Source organism: Arachis hypogaea, chromosome 6 (assembly GCF_003086295.3).
Source record: "Arachis hypogaea cultivar Tifrunner chromosome 6, arahy.Tifrunner.gnm2.J5K5, whole genome shotgun sequence".
In the NCBI taxonomy this organism is placed as follows: Eukaryota; Viridiplantae; Streptophyta; class Magnoliopsida; order Fabales; family Fabaceae; genus Arachis; species Arachis hypogaea.
Genome location: NC_092041.1, coordinates 81,940,855 through 81,962,136, shown reverse-complemented (window position 1 = coordinate 81,962,136; position 21,282 = coordinate 81,940,855). Strand labels below are relative to the sequence as shown.

The following is a 21,282-nucleotide window of genomic DNA, read 5'->3' as shown; positions in this document are numbered from 1 at the left end:
TCCCCAGTTAGAGGTGTCCAGAGCTCTTAAGCACACTCTTTTTGTTTTGGATCATGACTTTGACCACTCAGTCTCAAGCTTTTCACTTGGACCTGCATGACACAAGCACATGGTTAGGGACAGCTTGGTTTAGCCGCTTAGACCTGAATTTTATTTCCTTGGGCCCTCCTATCCATTGATGCTCAAAGCCTTGGATCCTTTTTACCCTTGCCTTTTGGTTTTAAGGGCTATTGGCTTTTTCTGCTTGCTTTTTCTTTTTCTTTTATTTTTTTTCGCCAATTATTATTATTATTATTATTTTTCGCAAGCCTTTGCTTTTTCACTGCTTTTTCTTGCTTCAAGAATCAATTTTATGATTTTTCAGATCATCAATAACATTTCTCTTTGTTCATCATTCTTTCAAGAGCCAACAATTTTAACATTCATAAACAACAAGATCAAAAATATGCACTGTTCAAGCATTCATTCAGAAAACAAAAAGTATTGTCACCACATCAATATAATTAAACTAAATTCAAGGATAAATTTGAAATTCATGTACTTCTTGTTCTTTTGAATTAAAACATTTTTCATTTAAGAGAGGTGAAGGATTAATGGAATTTATTCATAGCTTTAAGACATAGTTACTAACTACTAATGATCATGAAGTAGAGACACAAAATATAGATAGACATGAAGGATAAAAACCGAAAAGCAGAGAAATAAGAACAAGGAATGAGTCCACCTTAGTGAGGGTGGTGCCCTCTTGAAGAACCAATGGTGCTTTTTGAGTTCCTTTATGTCTCTTCCTTGCTTCTGTTGCATGATCCCTAGTGATTTTGGTGTTCCTATCCTTAGTTGCTTCCAATAATTATGTGGAGGAACATGTATCCCCTGAGGTATCTTAGGGATTTCTTGATGAGTGAATTTCTCATGCTCTCTTGATGTGCAGTCAAATGCTCTTCTACTGAGTTATGGACCCTTGAGATGAATATCTCCATCTCCCATGACTTGGAGGTGGAAGCTTTTTGTCTTCCCTTTTCTCTTTTTTTTCTTTTCTTTTTTTTTGAGGTTTCTCTGAATTGTTGATTTTTAGTTTCTCTTGACTTCCTCTTCAGAGTCTTTTCAGGTTCAGGATCAGCTTCAACAAGAGTGTCTTTATCCTTGTTCCTGCTCATATGAAAGAGAAGAGGAAAAGAAAAGGAAGAGGAATCCTCTATGTCACAGTAAAGAGGATCTTTATTATTAGTAGAAGAAGAAAGGGGATAATCGAAGGAGAGGGATGAATAGTCTGTATAAAGAGTAAGGATAGGGGAGGTGATAAGAGATTAAGAGAAGTGTTAGTAAATAAATAAATAAATAGAAGAAGATGAGAGAGGGATTTTCGAAAATATTTTTGAAAAGGAGTTAGTAATTTCGAAAATTAAAGATGAATTAAAATTAAAATTAAAATTTGAAACAATTAGTTAATTAAAAAGAATTTTTGAAAAAGAGGGAGGTATTTTCGAAAATTAGAGAGGGAAAAGTAGTTAGGTAGTTTTGAAAAAGATAAGAAACAAACAAAAAGTTAATTAGTTAGTTGAAAAAGATATTAAAATCAAATTTGAAAAGATAAGAAGATAAGAAGTTAGATAAGATATTTTAAAATCAATTTTTTGAAAAAGATAAAATTTTGAAAAAGATATGATATAAAAGATACGATAAAAAGATATGATAAAAAGATATGATTTTTGAAAAGATAAGATTAAAAAGATATTTTTTTGAAGAGATATGATTTTAAAAGATATGGTTTTAAAAAGATATGATTGAAATTAGTTTTGAAAAATATTTAATTTTTAAAATTAAAATTAATTACTTAACTAACAAGAAACTAAAACATAGGATTCTAGAATTTTAAAGATTGAACCTTTCTTAACAAGAAAGTAACAAACTTCAAATTTTTGAATCAATCACATTAATTATTAGTGAATTTTCGAAAATATGATATAAAGATAAGAAAAAGATTTTGAAAATATTTTGAAAAAGATTTTTGAAATTTTTGAAAAAAAGGAAAAAATAGAAAAGATATGATTTTTGAAAAAGATTTTGAAAATATAAGATTTTTAAAATTGAAAATTTGACTTGACTTGTAAGAAACAACTAATTTTTAAAATTTTTGACTAAGTCAACTCAAATTTTCGAAAATTTGGAGAAAAGTAAGGAAAAGATATTTTTTATTTTTGAATATTTTAATTATGAGAGAGAAAAACATAAAAATGACCCAAAATATGAAAATTTTGGATCAAACACATAATGCATGCAAAAACACTATGAATGTCAAGATGAACACCAAGAACACTTTGAAGATCATGATGAACATCAAGAACATAATTTTGAAAAAAATTTTGATGCAAAGAAAACATGCAAGACACCAAACTTAGAAATTTTTAATGCTTGGAAAATATGAATGCAAAAATGCATATGAAAAACAACAAAAGACACAAAACAAGAAATCATCAAGATCAAACAAGAAGACTTACCAAGAACAACTTGAAGATCATGAAGAACACCATGAATGCATGAATTTTTTGAAGAAAATGCAAGAAAAATTTTTAAAGCATGCAATTGACACCAAACTTAAAAATTGACTCAAGACTCAAATAAGAAACACCAAATATTTTTTATTTTTATGATTTTATGATTTTTTTTGGATTTTTATTAAATTTTTTTTAAATAAAGTTTGGAGAAACAAAAAAAAAAGAAAAGAAAAATTTTGAAAAAGGTTTTGAAAAGAAAATTACCTAATCTGAGCAACAAGATGAACCGTCAGTTGTCCATACTCGAACAATCCCCGGCAACGGCGCCAAAAACTTGGTGGACAAAATTGTGATCCTCAAAATTGGTCTCTTTGTATTTGTATGAAATCAAAAATACCCCAAAGAGATCATGGTATGATGAATTGGGATCTTAATAATCCCTGGTAATGGCACCAACAGCTTAGTGTTGTTGTTGGACCAAAAGAGTTACAGGCACTGTTAGAGAAGCTCACAACTCCGTTCAACTTAACCAGCAAGTGTACTGGGTCATCCAAGAAATACCTTACGTGAGTAAGGGTCGATCCCACAGAGATTGTTGGTATGAAGCAAGCTATGGTCACCTTGTAATTCTCAGTTAAGCAGATTAAATAGTTTATGATGAGTTCAAAAATTAATAATAAACAGAAAATAAAATAGGATAGAAATACTTATGTAAATTAATGGTAGGGATTTCAGATAGGCGTGTGGAGATGCTAGAATCCTCTCGGGATCTCTGTTTTCTTATTGCTTTCATCCAATCCTTCTTACTCTTTTCCATGGCAAGCTGTATGTAGGGCATCACCGTCGTCAATGGCTACTTTTCATCCTCTCGGGAAAATGGTCCTATGCGCTGTCAATGCACGGCTAATCGTCTGGAGGCATCACCCTTGACAATGGCTACATCCCATCCTCTCAGTGAAAATGGTCCAAATGCTCTGTCACAGCACGACTAATCATCTGTCGGTTCTCAATCAGGTTGGAATAGAATCCATTGATTCTTTTGCGTTTGTCACTAACGCCCAGCCTTTAGAAGTTTGAAGCTCGTCACAGTCATTCAATACCGGAATCTTACTCGGAATACCACAGACAAGGTTAGACTTTCCAGATTCCCGGAATCCTACTCGGAATACCATAGACAAGGTTAGACTTTCCGGATTCCCATGAATGCCGCCATCTATCTAGCTTATACCACGAAGATTCTGTTGGGGAATCTAAGAGATATGCGCCCGGCCTAGAGTAGAACGGAAGTGGTTGTCAGTCACGCGCATTCATAGGTGAGAATGATGATGAGTGTCACGGATCATCACATTCATCAAGTTGAAGTGCAACGTATATCTTTGAATAAGAATAAAAGAGAATTGAATAGAAAGTAATAGTAATTGTATTGAAGCTTGAGGTACAGCAGAGCTCCACACCCTTAATCTATGGTGTGTAGAAACTCCACCGTTGAAAATACATAAGTGAAAGGTTCAGGCATGGCCGAATGGCCAGCCCCCATGAAGGTGATCAAAAGACCGAATGGTCAAAAGATCACTAATACACTAGTAAGAAGTTCTATTTATACTAAACTAGCTACTAGGGTTTACAGGAGTAAGTAATTAATGCATAAATCCACTTCCAGGGCCCACTTGGTGTATGTTTGGGTTGAGCTTGATCTATCCACGAGCTGAGGCTTTTATTGGAGTTGAACGCTGAGTTATAGCGTGTTTCTGGCGTTCAACTCTGGGTCGTGACGTGTTTCTGGCGTTTAACTCAAGACAGCAGCATGATCTTGGCGTTGAGCGCCACTTTACGTCGTCAATTCCCGAATAAAGTATGGACTATTATATATTGATGGAAAGCTCTAGATGTCTACTTTCCAACGCCGTTGAGAGCGCGCCATTTGGAGTTTTGTAGTTCTAGAAAATCCATTTTGAGTGTAGGGAGGTCAGATTCCAACAGCATCAGCAGTCCTTTTGTCAGCCTTTTTCAGAGTTTTGCTCAAGTCCCTCAATTTCAGCCAGAAATTATCTGAAATCACAGAAAAATACACAAACTCATAGTAAAGTCCAAAAATGTGAATTTAACATAAAAACTAATGAAAACATCCCTAAAAGTAGCTTGAACTTACTAAAAACTACCTAAAAACAATGCCAAAAAGCGTATAAATTATCCGCTCATCACTTTGCTAGAGTCCCCAGTTAGTGGTGTCCAGAGCTCTTAAGCACACTCTTTTGCTTTGGATCACGACTTTAACCACTCAGTCTCAAGCTTTTCACTTGGACCTGCATGCCACAAGCACATGGTTAGGGACAGCTTGATTTAGCCGCTTAGGCCTGGATTTTAATTCCTTTGGCTCTCCTATCCATTGATGCTCAAAGCCTTGGATCCTTTTTACCCTTGCCTTTTGGTTTTAAGGGCTATTGGATTTTTCTGCTTGCTTTTTCTTTTTTTCTTTCTATATATTTTTTTCGCCAATTTTTTTCGCAAGCTTTTTACTTTTTACTGCTTTTTCTTGCTTCAAGAATCAATTTTATGATTTTTCAGATCATCAATAACATTTCTCTTTGTTCATCATTCTTTCAAGAGCCAAAAATTTTAACATTCATAAACAACAAGATCAAAATCATGCACTGTTCAAGCATTCATTCAGAAAACAAAAAGTATTGTCACCACATCAATATAATTAAACTAAATTCAAGGATAAATTCGAAATTCATGTACTTCTTGTTCTTTTGAATTAAAAACATTTTTTATCTAAGAAAGGTGAAGGATTAATGGAATTATTCATAACTTTAAGACATAGTTACTAAACACTAATGATCATGAAGTAGAGACACAAAACATAAATAAACATGAAGCATAAAAATCGAAAAACAGAAAGAAATAAGAACAAGGAATGAATCCACCTTAGTGGCGTCTTCTTCTTGAAGGACCAACAATGTCCTTAAGCTCTTCTATGTCCCTTCCTTGCCTTTGTTGCTCCTCCCTCATTGCTCTTTGATCTTCTTTTATTTCATGGAGAATGATGGAGTGCTCATGATGTTCCACCCTTAATTGTTCCACATTGTAGCTCAAATCTTCTAAGGAAGTGTTGAGTTGTTCCCAATAGTTGTTGGGAGGAAAGTGCATCCCTTGAGGCATCTCAGGGATTTCTTGATGATGAGCTTCCTCATGCATCTCTTGAGATCCGTGGAGGGTCTCTCTTGCTTGCTCCATCCTCTTCTTGGTGATGGGCTTATCCTCCTCAATGGAGATGTCTCCTTCTATGATAACTCTAGCTGAGTAACATAGATGAAAAATAAGGTGAGGAAAAGCTAGCCTTGCCATGGTGGAGGGCTTTTCGGCTATTTTGTAGATTTCATTGGAGATGACTTCATGAACTTCTACTTCCTCTCCAATCATGATGCTATGAATCATGATGGCCCGATCCACAGTAACTTCAGATCGGTTGCTAGTGGGAATGATGGAGCGTTGAATGAACTCCAACCATCCTCTAGCCACAGGCTTGAGGTCTAGTCTTCTTAGTTGAATTGGCTTGCCTTTGGAGTCTCTTTTCCATTGAGCTCCTTCCACACATATGTCCATTAGGACTTGGTCCAACCTTTGATTAAAGTTGACCCTTCTAGTGTAGGGGCGTACATCTCCTTGCATCATGGGCAAGTGGAACACCAACCTCACATTCTCCGGACTAAAATTTAAGTATTTCCCCCGAACCATTGTAAGATAATTCTTTGGACTCGGGTTCATACTTTGATCATGGTTCCTAGTGATCCATGCATTGGTATAGAACTCTTGAACCATTAAGATTCCGACTTGTTGCATGGGGTTGGTTGGGACTTCCCAACCTCTCCTTCGGATCTCATGTCGGATCTCTGGATACTCATTTTTCTTGAGCTTGAAAGGGGCCTCAGGGATCACCTTCTTTTTTGCCACAACATCATAGAAGTGGTCTTGATGGCTTTTGGAGATGAATCTTTCCATCTCCCATGACTCGAAGGTGGAAGCTTTTGTCTTCCCTTTTCCTTTTCTAAAGGATTCTCCGGCCTTAGGTGCCATTGATGGTAATGGAAAAACAAAAAGCTTATGCTTTTACCACACCAAACTTAAAATATTGCTCGCCCTCGAGCAAGAGAAGAAAGAAGAGAAGAAGAAGAAGAAGAAGAAGAAAATTATGGATGAGAGTGAGGGATGGTGTTTCGGCCAAGGTGTAGAAGAGGGAGTTTGTGTTGTGTGAAAATAAAGTAGAATGGAAGGGTATATATAGGGAAAGGGGAGAGGGTAGGTTCGGCCATGTAGGCTGGGTTTGGGTGGGAAAGTGTTTTTGAATTTTGAAGGTAGGTGGGGTTTATGGGGAAGAGTGGATGGATGTGAGTGGTGAAGGGGGTAATTGGGAAGAAAAATTAAAGTTGTTGAGAAATGTGACATGGGGAAGAGTGTTATAGGATTAGGAGGTAAGGTGGGAATATGTTAGGTGGGGATCCTGTGGGGTCCATAGATCCTGAGATGATCCTCTGGGGTCCACAGATCTTGAGGTGATCCTTTGGGGTCCACAGATCTTGAGGTGTCAAGGAATTACATCCCTGCACCAAATAGGCATGCAAAATGCCTTTGCATACCATTCTGGCGTTTAAACGCCGAGGTGATGCACGTTCTGGGCGTTCAACGCCCATGTGTACCATGTTTCTGGCGTTCAGCGCCAGCTTTTCTCAAGGCATATTCCTAGCGTTCAAATGCCAGAATGTTGCTTGTTTCTGGCGTTCAGCACCAGATTCATGCTCTGTTCTGGCGTTGAACGCTAACCAGATGCTCCTTACTGGCGTTGAACGCCAATATGTCCTCCCTCCAGGGTGTGATTTTTCTTCTGCTGTTTTTGATTCTGTTTTTAATTTTTATATTTTTTTCGTGACTCCACATGATCATGCACCTAATAAAACACAAAATAAAAATAAAATAAAAATTACATAAATAAAATTGGGTTGCCTCCCAACAAGCGCTCTTTTAATGTCATTAGCTTGACAGTGGGCTCTCATGGAGCCTCACAGGTGATCAGGTCAATTTTGTATAGTCCCAACACCAAACTTAGAGTTTGGATATGGGGTCTTAACACCAAACTTAGTGTTTGGTTGTGGCCTCCCAACACCAAACTTAGAGTTTGACTGTGGGGGCTCTTCTTGACTCTGAACTAAGAGAAGCTCTTTGTGCTCACTCTCTTTTGTCACAGAGGGATGGCCATGTGCCTTAAACACAAGGTAGTCCCCATTCAATTGAAGGACTAATTCACCTCTGTTGACATCTATCACAGCTCCTGCTGTAGCTAGGAAAGGTCTTCCAAGGATGATGCATTCATCTTCTTCCTTCCTAGTGTCTAATATTATGAAATCAGCAGGGATGTAAAGGCCTTCAACCTTTACTAACACGTCCTCTACTACTCCATAAGCTTGTCTTAATGACTTGTCTGCCAATTGTAATGAGAACAAGGCAGGTTGTACCTCAATGATCCCCAGCTTCTCCATTACAGAGAGTGGCATAAGATTTATCCCTGACCCCAGATCACATAGAGATTTTTCAAAGGTCATGGTGCCTATGGTACAAGGTATTAAGAACTTGCCAGGATCTTGTCTCTTTTGAGGTAAAATTTTCTGAATCCAGGTGTCTAGTTCACCAATGAGCAAGGGAGGTTCACTTTCCCAAGTCTCATTACTAAACAACTTGGCATTCAGCTTCATGATAGCTCCGAAATATTGAGCAACTTGCTCTCCAGTCACATCTTCATCCTCTTCAGAGGAGGAATAGTCTTCAGAGCTCATGAATGGCAAAAGGAGATTTAATGGAATCTCTATGGTCTCTATATGAGCCTCAGATTCCTTTGGATCCTTAATAGGAAACTCCTTCTTGCTTGAGATATGTCCCAGGAGGTCTTCCTCACTAGGATTTTCGTCCTTCTCCTCCCTTGTGCATTCGACCATATTGATCACATCAATGGCCTTGCACTCTCCTTTTGGATTCTCTTCTGTATTGCTTGGGAGAATACTGGGAGGAGATTCAATGACTTTCTTACTCAGCTGGCCCACTTGTGCCTCCAGATTTCTGATGGAGGATCTTGTTTCACTCATGAAACTGAAAGTGGCCTTTGACAGATCAGAGACTAGATTGGCTAAATTAGAAGTGTTTGGTTCAGAATTCTCTGTCTGTTGCTGAGAAGATGATGGAAAAGGCTTGCTATTACTCAGCCTATTGCGTCCACCATTGTTAAAGCCTTGTTGAGGCTTTTGTTGATCCTTCAATGAGAAATTTGGATGATTTCTCCATGATGAATTATAGGTGTTTCCATAAGGTTCACCCATGTAATTAACCTCTGCCATTGTAAGGTTCTCAGGATCATAAGCTTCTTCAGAAGCTGCCTCTTTAGTACTGTTGGATGCATTTTGCCATCCATTCAGACTTTGAGAGATCATGTTGACTTGCTGAGTCAACACTTTGTTCTGGGCCAACATGGTATTCAGAGCATCAATTTCAAGAACTCTCTTCCTCTAAGGTGTCCCATTATTCACGGAATTCCTCTCAGAAGTGTACATGAATTAGTTATTCGTAACCATGTCAATGAGTTCTTGAACTTCTGCAGGTGTTTTCTTTAGGTGGATGGATCCACCTGCAGAATGGTTTAGTGACATTTTTGAAAATTCAGATAGACCATAATAGAATATACCTAATATGGTCCATTCTGAAAACATGTCAGATGGACACCTTTTGGTCAACTGCTTGTATCTTTCCCAAGCTTCATAGAGGGATTCACCATCTTTTTGTTTGAAGGTCTGAACATCCACTCTAAGCTTGCTCAGCTTTTGAGGAGGAAAGAATTTATCCAAGAAGGCCGTGACCAGCTTGTCCCAAGAGTCCAGGCTGTCTTTAGGTTGTGAATCCAACCATATTCTAGCTCTGTCTCTTACAGCAAAAGGGAAAAGCATGAGTCTGTAGACTTCAGGATCAACTCCATTCGTCTTAACAGTCTCACAAATCTGCAAGAACTCAGTTAAAAACTGGTAAGGATCTTCAGATGAAAGTCCATAAAACTTGCAGTTCTGTTGCATTAAAGCAACTAGTTGAGGCTTAAGCTCAAAATTATTGGCTCCAATGGCAGGAATGGAGATGCTTCTTCCATCAAATTTGGACGTTGGCTTTGTGAAGTCACCAAGCATTCTCCTTGCATTATTGTTGTTGGGTTTGGCTGCCATCTCCTTCTCTTGTTCTAATGTTTCTGAAAGGTTTCCTTTAGATTGTTGTAATTTAGCTTCTCTTAGTTTCCTCTTCAGAGTCCTTTCAGGTTCAGGATCAATTTCAACAAGAGTGCCTTTTTCCTTGTTCCTGCTCATATGAAAGGTAAGAAAACAAGAAAAGAAAATGAATCCTCTATGTCACAGTATAGAGATTCCTTTATGTTAGTAGAAGAAGAAAGGGGGGAAGAGTGAAGAAGAATAGGTTCGGATTTTTAGATGAAGAGAGGTGAAGAGAAGTGTCAGTAAATAAATAATTAAATAGAATAAGAAAAGAGAGGGAGAATTTCGAAAATAATTTTGAAAAAGAGGTTAGTATTTTTGAAAATTAAAGATAAGATAAGATTAAAATTAAAATTTAAACAATTAAAGAGAATTTTTGAAAAAGAGCGAGGTATTTTTGAAAATTAGAGAGGGAAAAGAAGTTAGGTGGTTTTGAAAAAGATAAGAAACAAACACAAAGTCAAAGAGTTAGTTGAAAAAGATATTAAAATCAAATTTGAAAAGATAAGAAGATAAGAAGTTAGATAAGATATTTTGAAATTAAATTTTTGAAAAAGATAAAATTTTGAAAAAGATATGATAAGATATGTTTGAAAAAGATTTAATTTTTAAATTTAAAATTACTTACTTCACTAACAAGAAACTACAAGATAAGATTCTAGAACTTAAAGATTGAACCTTTCTTAACAAGAAAGTAACAAACTTCAAATTTTTGAATCAATCACATTAATTGTTAGTGAGTTTTCGAAAATTTGATATAAAGATAAGAAAAAGATTTTGAAAATAATTTGAAAAAGAATTTAAAAAGATAAGATTTTTAAAATTGAAATTTTGACTTGACTTGTAAGAAACAACTAATTTTGAAAATTTTTGACTAAGTCAACTCAAATTTTTGAAAATTATGAGAAAAACAAGGAAAAGATATTTTTTATTTTTGAAATTTTAATTATGAGAGAGAAAAATAATTAAAATTAAAACGTCATAATTGTGTTTTTCTCTTTTCTTTTTGGATCAAAACAAGGAATGCATGCAAGAACACTATGAATGTCAAGATGAACACCAAGAACACTTTGAAGATCATGATGAACATCAAGAACATATTTTTGAAAAATTTTTTATGCAAAGAAGACATGCAAGACACCAAACTTAGAAATCTTTAATGCATGGACTCTAACAAACGAAAAATGCATATGAAAAACAACAAACAACACAAAACAACAAAACATCAAGATCAAACAAGAAGACTTGTCAAGAACAACTTGAAGATCATGAAGAACACTATGAATGCATGGAATTTTCGAAAATAATGCATAAATTTTAAAAACATGCAATTGACACCAAACTTAAAAATTGACTCAAGACTCAAACAAGAAACACAAAATATTTTTGAATTTTATGATTTTATGATTTTTTTTGTATTTTTATTATATTTTTCGAAAATAAAGTTTGGAAAAAACGAAAAAGAAAAGAAAAATTTTGAAAAAGATTTTCGAAAAATTTTTGAAAAGAAAATTACCTAATCTGAGCAACAAGATGAACTGTCAGTTGTCCATACTCGAACAATCCCCGGCAACGGCGCCAAAAACTTGGTGGACAAAATTGTGATTCATATGTTATTGCATTTTGTAAAATTCATTGCTTTTTCTTTCCCTGGAAATGGCGCCAAAAACATGATGCCAATACCATGGTTTACAATTATGTGTGGTCACCACCCTGTTCAACTTAACCAGCAAGTGTACTGGATCATCCAAGTAATACCTTACGTGAGTAAGGGTCGATCCCACAGAGATTGTTGGTATGAAGCAAGCTATGGTCACCTTGTAAATCTCAGTTAGGCAGATAAAATGGTTTATGATAAGTTCGAAAATCAATAATAAACAGAAAATAAAATAGGATAGAAATACTTATGTAGATCAATAGTGGGAATTTCAGATAGGCATATGGAGATGCTGTGCTCCTCTTGAATCTCTACTTTCTTATTACATTCATCCAATCCTTCTTACTCCTTTTCATGGCAAGCTGTATGTAGGGCATCACCATTGTCAATGGCTACATCCCATCCTCTCAGTGAAAATGGTCCTATGCTCTGTCACAGCACGGCTAATCATCTGTGGGTTCTCAATCAGGTTGGAATAGAATCCCTTGATTCTTTTGCATCTGTCACTGACGCCCAGCCTTCAGGAGTTTGAAGCTCGTCACAGTCATTCAATACCGGAATCCTACTCGGAATACCACAGACAAGGTTAGACTTTCCGGATTCCCCAAATCCTACTCGGAATACCACAGACAAGGTTAGACTTTCTGGATTCCCATGAATGCCGCCATCTATCTAGCTTATACCACGAAGATTCTGTTGGGGAATCTAAGAGATATGCGCCCGGCCTAAGGTAGAACGGAAGTGGTTGTCAGTCATGCGCGTTCATAGGTGAGAATGATGATGAGTGTCACGGATCATCACATTCATCAAGTTGAAGTGCAACATATATCTTGGAATAAGAATAAAAGAGAATTGAATAGAAAATAATAGTAATTGTATTGAAACTTGAGGTACAGCAGAGCTCCACACCCTTAATCTATTGTGTGTAGAAACTCCACCGTTGAAAATACATAAGTGAGAGGTCCAGGCATGGCCGAATGGCCAGCTTCCATGATTTGAGAACTAATCGTCCCAAGATGATCCTAAGATCTAAAGTGATCAAAAGATGTCTAATACACTAGTAAAAAGTCCTATTTATACTAGACTAGCTACTAGGGTTTACATGAGTAAGTAATTGATGCATAAATCCACTTCCGGGGCCCACTTGGTGTTTTTTTGGGCTGAGCTTGATCTATCCATGAGCTGAGGCTTCTTTTGGAGTTGAACGCCAAGTTATAGCGTGTTTCTGGCGTTCAACTCCGGGTCGTGACGTGTTTCTGGCGTTTGACTCCAGACAGTAGCATGTACTTGGCATTGAGCACCACTTTATGTCGTCAATTTCCGAATAAAGTATGGACTATTATATATTTCTGGAAAGCTCTAGATGTCTACTTTCCAACGCCGTTGAGAGCTCGCCATTTGGAGTTCTGTAGCTCCAGAAAATCTATTTTGAGTGCAGGGAGGTCAGATTCCAACAGCATCAACCGTCCTTTTGTCAGCCTTTTTCAGAGTTTTGCTCAAATCCCTCAATTTCAGCCAGAAATTACCTGAAATCACAAAAAAACACACAAACTCATAGTAAAGTCCAGAAATATGAATTTAACATAAAAACTAACGAAAACATCCCTAAAAGTAGCTTGAACTTACTAAAAACTACCTAAAAACAATGCCAAAAAGCGTATAAATTATCCGCTCATCAAGAAACTAATTGAGGCTTAAGCTCAAAGTTGTTTGCTCCAATGGCAGGGATAGAGATGCTTCTCCCATAGAAGTCGGGAGTAGGTGCAGTAAAGTCACCGAGCACCTTCCTTGCATTGTTGGCATTGTTGTTGTTTTCGGCTACCATGTCTTCTTCTTTGAAGATTTCTGTTAGGTCCTCTACAGAGAGTTGTGCTTTAGCTTCTCTTAGTTTTTGCTTCAAGGTCCTTTCAGGTTCAGGGTCAGCCTCAACAAGAATGCTTTTGTCTTTGCTCCTGCTCATATGAAAGAGAAGAGAACAAGAAAGTATGGAATCCTCTGTGTCATAGTATAGAGATTCCTTCAGGTGTCAGAGGAAAAGAAAAATAAGAGGAAGAGGTAGAAGAAGAATTCGAACTTATCAAAAGAGATGGAGTTCAAATTGTTGATAGTGGAGGAGTGTTAGTCCATAGATAGAAGGATGTGAGAAGAGGAGAAGAATTTTTGAAATTAAAGTAAAAGATTTTAAAACAATTAAAAGAAATTTTGAAAATTTGATTGATGATTTTCGAAAACTAAGATTGAGAAAGAAATAAAGTGATTTTTGAAAAAGATTTTGAAATTAGAAATCAAAAAGATATGATTTGAAAACTATTTTGAAAGAGATGTGATTAAAAAGATATGATTGAAAAGTTATGGTTTTAAAAAGATATGATTGAAAAGATATGATTGAAAAATAATTTAAAAAAGATTTGATTTTGAAAATTAATGACTTGGCTAACAAGAAATTTGAAAGATATGATTCAAACATTAAACCTTTCTCAACAGAAAAGGCAACATACTTGAAATGTTGAATCAAATCATTAATTGTTAGCAAGTATTTTTGAAAATGGAAAGAAATTGATTTTGAAAATATATGATTGAAAAGATATGATTTGAAAAAGATTTCATTTTGAAAAAGATTTCATTTTGAAAAATTATGGAAACTTGAAAAAAATTTGAATTAAAAACAAAATCTTCCCTCTTGTGCCATCCTGGCGTTAAACGCCCAGAATGGTATCCATTCTGGCATTTAACGCCCAAAATGCTACCCTTTTGGGCGTTAAACGCCCAGCCAGGCACCCTGGCTGGCGTTTAAACGCCAGTTTTCCTTCCTCACTGGGCATTTTGAACGCCCAGCTTTTTCTGTGTAATTCCTCTGCTGTATGTTCTGAATCTTCAATTCTCTGTATTATTGACTTGAAAAGACACAAATTAAAATTTTTTTTGGATTTTTAATAATGAGGAATAATCAAAATGAAACTAAGATCAAATAAACAATGCATGCAAGACACCAAACTTAGAAGTTTGTATACTACTGACACTAACATATTGAGAATGCATATGAGAAACAACAAAACACTCAAGACAAGAGAATTTAAAGATCAGAGCAAGGAAATCATCAAGAACAACTTGAAGATCAATGAAGACACATGAATGAATTCAAAAAATGCAAGAAGAATAGAAACATGCAATTGACACCAAACTTAAAATGAGACACTAGACTCAAACAAGAAATATTTTTTGTTTTTATGATTTTGTAATTTTTTTGGATTTTTTTTTTTAAAATTGAGTGGAAAAGAAAAAAAGGATATCAAAATTCTTAATGAGAATTCCAGGAATCATGCAATGTTAGTCTAAAGTTTTAGTCTAAAGAAATTAGACATGGCTAGCCAAGCTTCAGCAGGACATTACATTCAAGAGCTAAATTGATGAAAATCAATCAGCTTTGGTGATGATAAGAACATCACCTTGAAACTCTAGAATTCATTCTTAAAAATTCTGAAGAAAAATACCTAATCTAAGCAACAAGATGAACCGTCAGTTGTCCAAACTCAAACAATCCCCGGCAACGGCGCCAAAAACTTGGTGCACGAAATTGTGATCATCAATGGCGCCATCAACATGGTACGCTCAATTTCAATCTCAACTCTTTATCACAACTTCGCACAACTAACCAGCAAGTGCACTAGGTCGTCCAAGTAATAAACCTTACGCGAGTACCCACGGAGATTGTTGGTATGAAGCAAGCTATGGTCATCTTGTAAATCTCAGTCAGGCAGATTCAAATGGTTATGGATGATTTATAAATAAAGCATAAAATAAAGATAGAGATACTTATGTAATTCATTGGTGAGAATTTCAGATAAGCGTATGGAGATGTTTTGTCCCTTCCGTCTCTCTGCTTTCCTACTATCTTCATCCAATCCTTCTTACTCCTTTCCATGGCAAGCTGTATGTTGGGCATCACCGTTGTCAGTGGCTACAATCCCGTCCTCTCAGTGAAAATGTTCAACGCGCTCTGTCACAGCACGGCTAATCATCTATCGGTTCTCAATCAGGTTGGAATAGAATCCAATGATTCTTTTGCGTCTGTCACTAACGCCCATCCTTCAGGAGTTTGAAGCTCGTCACAGTCATTCAATCCTTGAATCCTACTCAAAATACCACAGACAAGGTTTAGACTTTCCGGATTCTCTTGAATGCCGCCATCAATTCTAACTTATACCACGAAGATTCTGATTAAGAAATCCAAGAGATAAACATTCAAGCCTTGTTTGCTTGTAGAACGGAACTGGTTGTCAGGCACGCGTTCATAAGTGAGAATTATGATGAGCGTCACATAATCATCACATTCATCATGTTTTTGGGTGCAAATGAATATCTTAGAACAAGAATGAGCTGAATTGAATAGAAGAACAATAGTAATTACATTAACACTCGAGGTACAGCAGAGCTCCACACCTTAATCTATGGTGTGTAGAAACTCTACCGTTGAAAATACATAAGAACAAGGTCTAGGTATGGCCGAATGGCCAGCCTCCCAAAGAGGGTTCAATCATAAAAACATGATCAAAAGATTTAAAATACAATAGTAAAAGGTCCTATTTGTAGAGAACTAGTAGCTTAGGGTTTACAAAGATGTGTAAATGACATAAAAATCCACTTCCGGGCCCACTTGGTGTGTGCTTGGGCTGAGCATTGAAGCTTTCATGTGTAGAGACTTTTCTTTGAGTTAAACGCCAGCTTTTGTGCCAGTTCTGGCGTTTTACGCCAGAATTCTTGAGATGACTTGGAACGCCTGTTTGGGCCATCAAATCTCGGGCAAAGTATAGACTATTATACATTGCTGGAAATCCCAGGATGTCTACTTTCCAACGCAGTTGAGAGTGCGCCAATTGGGCTTTTGTAACTCCAGAAAATCCACTTCGAATGCAGAGAGGTCAGAATCCAACAGCATCTGCAGTCCTTTTCAGCCTCTGAATCAGATTTTTGCTCAGGTCCCTCAATTTCAGCCAGAAAATATTTGAAATCACAGAAAAACACACAAACTCATAGTAAAGTCCAGAAAAGTGAATTTTAACTAAAAACTAATAAAAATATAATAAAAACTAACTAAAACATACTAAAAATAATGCCAAAAAACGTATAAATTATCCGCTCATCAGTGGACTCAGGACTACTATATGGGATAGGATGTGTTGTAGGGGATTGTGTGAGTGCAAGAGAGAGAAGTTTGTTACGTAGTTAGTTAAGTAGGGGAGTGTCAAATAGGAGGATAATGTAATAGAAGAATCATGCATATTACAGAATTGTGATAGAGAGGAGTGTTCTCTCACTCGAATAGGGGCTTTTTATACTCATACAATACTTTCACATTTTCTGCACAAATAATACTACACACTATACATTCTTTATTCATAATATACTCTTTCTGCATAATTATTGTTGTGCTGCTATGAGTTGGCTATATTCTGTAGGTGTGCTAACATTTTATCATTCTATTAAGTAACAAAAAACATGAAATAGAGCATGCCTATAAGTACAAAATTTTAAAAAAGGAACTAACGCAAAGAATTGATCAAAAGCATTTAATAACTAGCTTTATCAATTAATAGGTTTAATTACTCTGTCAGTCCCTATAGTTTTACTAAATTTTCAATTAGGTCCCAATACTTTTTTTTCTTTTCGATTAAGTCCCAATAGTTTCACTAAATTTCAACGTTTTGGTCACGGTAAGGACTTAATTACAAAATCTAATATAAATGGCATAGGGACCCAATTAAAAAAAATATAGGGACGTAACTGAAAATTCAATAAAACTATTGGGACACACAGAATAATTAAATCCAATCACTACTAGAAAATTACTTGTTATAGAAAAATATTTCCGACAGATTTTATCCCACGAAAATACAGACAGATTTTGCGAGAGAATTTTTGTCGGAAACAAAGAAAAATGAATTAGCATGAATTACAGGCAGAAAAGAAAATCTGTCAATAATTCTGTCGAAAAAATGTTTTTTTTTGTGGAAAATAATTACCGACAAAAAATTTGTCTGTATTTAAATGAAAAAACTGTATTTTTATTAAATTATTATAGATAGAAAATTTATCTGTAATTTAAAATATTCCGTCGGAAACTATTGACTTAAACCTAACTTAACCCCAATGTCTTGAGCTTCATTCACACTCCACACAAATAGAATACAAGCTTCCTCCTCTCTCCATCACACGAGCTACTTCTTCTCTCTGTCGCACGAGCTTCTTTCGTTGTTGCTGCTGTTTGCGTCGCACAATTTCTCTCTGTCATCCCTTGCGTCGCACGAGCTCCCTCCGCCGCTGCACTTATCGTGTTTGCTCCCTTCATCACCATCGTCGCAGAACTCTCTCCGCCGCTCTCGTCGCGTCTGCTACCTTCATTGTTGTCGTCACAGAGATCTCTCGACCACCGTTCTTGTCGCGTTTGCTCCCTTAGTAAATTTTAGGTATATTCTGATTTTGTGATTTTGTTGTTTAAGGTCCAATTTTTCTGTGTCAATTTTAGGTTTATCAATTTTTTTTGCAGTTTCTATCTTCTTATTACTGTTGATGCTGATTGAACTTGTTGTAGTTGTAGTGATGAAAGAGGTTCATCTTCATATGTTGGTATCTCGAAATAAATAGTAATTTTGCCTTTTCCATTCTCTTTTTTCTATTTAAATGTTTCTAATTTCCAACTTAGGGATTTGATCACCTATTCTGAGGCATTGAAATTGTATTTCTTTGAGGCTTTGACTATACAAGATTGACAATGATACTGACTTTTCTACCTTAAGTGGATTTGTATTCAAATAGGTTTACTTTTAAGAATATTTGATTGTTTTTTCTTTTTTAAAGAAAGAATTTATCTTTTGGATGAGAAATTAAAGACTGAGGAGAACACTGTCATTAACTCATTATATATTTGAGATGTCCAAGCATTTTCACTTTATCTTTCTATGCATTTAGGATGAAGTTGTCTCGTTTCTACCGTATGTTGAGGCCATAAGGTTTGCATTTCATGAGGAGAACATGGTTCGCACTGCAGTACGAACTGTAACCCTTAATGAACCTAGTAATATTTATTTTTGTTTTGTTTTGATGTATTGTTAATATGATGCCTGATTGGCATTACATATTCTTGCAGGAAGCTTTAGTTGGTGAGGCTTTAGGTGAAAAGCAACTTTTCTCCCAAAAATAGCTTAGCTAGGGACGGAATTGGTAGTGAGCTTGAGTATTATCATGAAAAGATCAAGGTTTGCACTTCCCTCTGTACATCCTTTACTGCTTTATTTTTACTTCTTGCTGCCAATATTTAGAAGCTTCATGGCTTGATAATTGGTTTCCTTGTAATTACCATATTTTACAGGAACATTATGGAGTATCGTCTCAACCTACTGATGTGGGAACAAATCCTCTTGTACACAGATTTTAGGTAAATCTTTCTCTCTAGTATGTTCTTGTTATGATATAATTTTTATTTTGTTTATTATTCTTGCAATAGTTTATGTAGACCGTTTTAAAGTTCATATGGATTACTGTTAGGCACATTATTCAAATCCAAATAAAATTTTAATTCCTATGTTTATGTATGGTGTATTTTTCAGGTGATTGATGCATTAGTTAGCATCTTCTGTCGTTATATTATATCTGTAGAGACACTGTGGGATGGTAGTTGACTTCTACGCCAGTAACAACAACCGACTTTTACTTTTTAAGTTGAACTGATATTTATGCTTGCCATATTAAAGTACCACTGGTCACTTTTTAGTTTCTAGACTACTTTCTGAAACATTAATTCAGTAGAGCTTTAAAGGAAGCTGAGTAGTTTGAGAAAGATACCAATACAAAATTATTTAGTAGTCTAACATGCATTACAAACGTTATGATGGAATTATTTTTGTTTTTAATCTATAGTAATGGGATTCTCTATCATGCAATTGTACCAACGATTTATTTATGTATTTATTTATTTAGTAGTCAAACATGCCTTAAATTTATTAATATTCTGAGTTTTTACAAGCAAAAATAATTATTTATTTATTTATTTTGGTATACACTAATTTCTTACACTTAAATATATGATTTCACGAATCTCTTATGCCATGATTTAGGGCATTAATATATAATATAATAGCTAGTGCATATAAGATTACTTAATATACACATTAAGAGCAAACTTTGAGTTCATAGGCAAACTTAGGGTTGATTTTTGGTGCTTCCACGATAGGGATATAGCTCCTGATGGACAAACTTTGAAGGTGATTACTCAATCTTTTAAATTTGTCATAGTTTGTACTTGATTAATTAATAATGCTCTGCTTCTGATTATTGCACCTGTTGAGTTTGTCATAGGAAGCTAATGAAAATTTGGATGAAGTGGTGGCTCTTGCTGAAGACCTTTAAACTAAGGTAATTTGACATGAAGGATCCTTTTTCTTCTAGCTTATGTCATACATATATATTTGTTCTAAATAATGCATTAAGTATGTATTCATCTCATAATTTTTATTTTTTATTTTATTTAATAATGTAGAGCAACAAGAAAGTTTTATGGGAACGACTCAATTATTCATGTATTCTAGCTATATGCATGGTGGTGCTACTAGGTATATATCTAATATATATGGTCTTTAATTTATTCCAATTATATATGCTGAGTTAATGGCTAACAAATTGAGTTGCTTTCATAGTTCTAAATTACAGGTGTATGCATGTGCTGCTGTTCAAGTGAAAAAAGCCATGGAGATACATTTGTGTGTATGAACTGAATGTAGAGTAGTAAAAGAAAGATCCATTTGGCTGATTTAATTTGCAGGTGACATATTATTTGGGGGGAGAAAATTATATTTTCTGGGGTGGTCAAAAAGGTTACCAGTCTCTTTTGAACACAGATATGAAACTAGAGCTTAATCATGTAGTAAGTGAAACATTCTACACTAAGCAATCCAAATAGTTCTACTAATAACTTGTAATGAATGATGTTTGTATTATCTTCTTTTAATACAGGCTACATTTCTTCAAGCTGCTGTTAGACACAAAAAAGATTGGATTTAATGGTAATATTCTTTACTGTCACAAACTATGAAATAGTTTACCACACTACAACTACTCTAACTAACTAAGCTAGTTTAAACCAACATTCATTGTATACTAATTTAATAGTGCATAGATACATTTAAATATGAGCGTCGTCAAAATCGTATGAATATTATGAGAGGATGAATGTTAAGTAAGCTTACTATATGTCCATGGAGTATCTGCAGGTTTATATTGAATTTTTATTGGAGGCAGATTCATTTTTCAATGCAAAGACGTTTAACCAAAATACCTCTGAAAATGGTACCCACTAGCATGGCCAAAGAATTTGCTGGCATAAATGAATGATGGAAATGATATGACATTCAAGAATGGCTCGCCTTATTTTAATCACTCTGTCCGTGCATTTATGTAAAAATTTTAATAAAATTTTGATAATTAATTTGGCATTATTGTCTTTGTTCTTGACACATTGTAAAAATCAAACATCATGTTTGGTTCTATTTATAATATCAAATATTGGTTATTTTGAAATACTATGAATGTTTGAGTACAAGTTAAATGAAAATTTGTATTCATTAAACTTATATTTATTTTGCAATAGAAAAATGTAAAAAAATTTTGTATTACCATACTAATCTTATGCTAGTTACTGACAGAAAATTTGTCAAAAAATTAGACGGTTTAAACGAAATGGAAGTAACAATTATTGAAAAAAATTTGTCGGTACCAGAAAAAATCTTTGTCAAAAAATATGACGTCTTAGCACGAAAGGAGGGGAACGATTACCGAAGAAAAT

At 35.2% G+C, this 21,282-nt stretch overlaps 1 long non-coding RNA gene and 1 other non-coding gene across 2 annotated transcripts; both read left to right on the top strand.

Annotated features, from left to right (window-relative positions):
- The first annotated feature begins 9,245 nt into the window (after positions 1–9,245).
- On the top strand, positions 9,246–9,349 carry LOC112700044 (small nucleolar RNA R71). The gene has a single exon (XR_003152968.1). It is a non-coding gene; the product is annotated as a small nucleolar RNA R71 (small nucleolar RNA).
- Positions 9,350–17,627: 8,278 nt separating this feature from the next.
- On the top strand, positions 17,628–20,932 carry LOC112696782 (uncharacterized). The gene is made up of 10 exons (XR_011861987.1): positions 17,628–17,911; positions 18,414–18,491; positions 18,592–18,700; positions 18,814–18,879; positions 19,052–19,705; positions 19,800–19,856; positions 19,981–20,053; positions 20,138–20,364; positions 20,454–20,503; positions 20,711–20,932. It is a non-coding gene; the product is annotated as an uncharacterized lncRNA (long non-coding RNA).
- Positions 20,933–21,282: the final 350 nt, after the last annotated feature.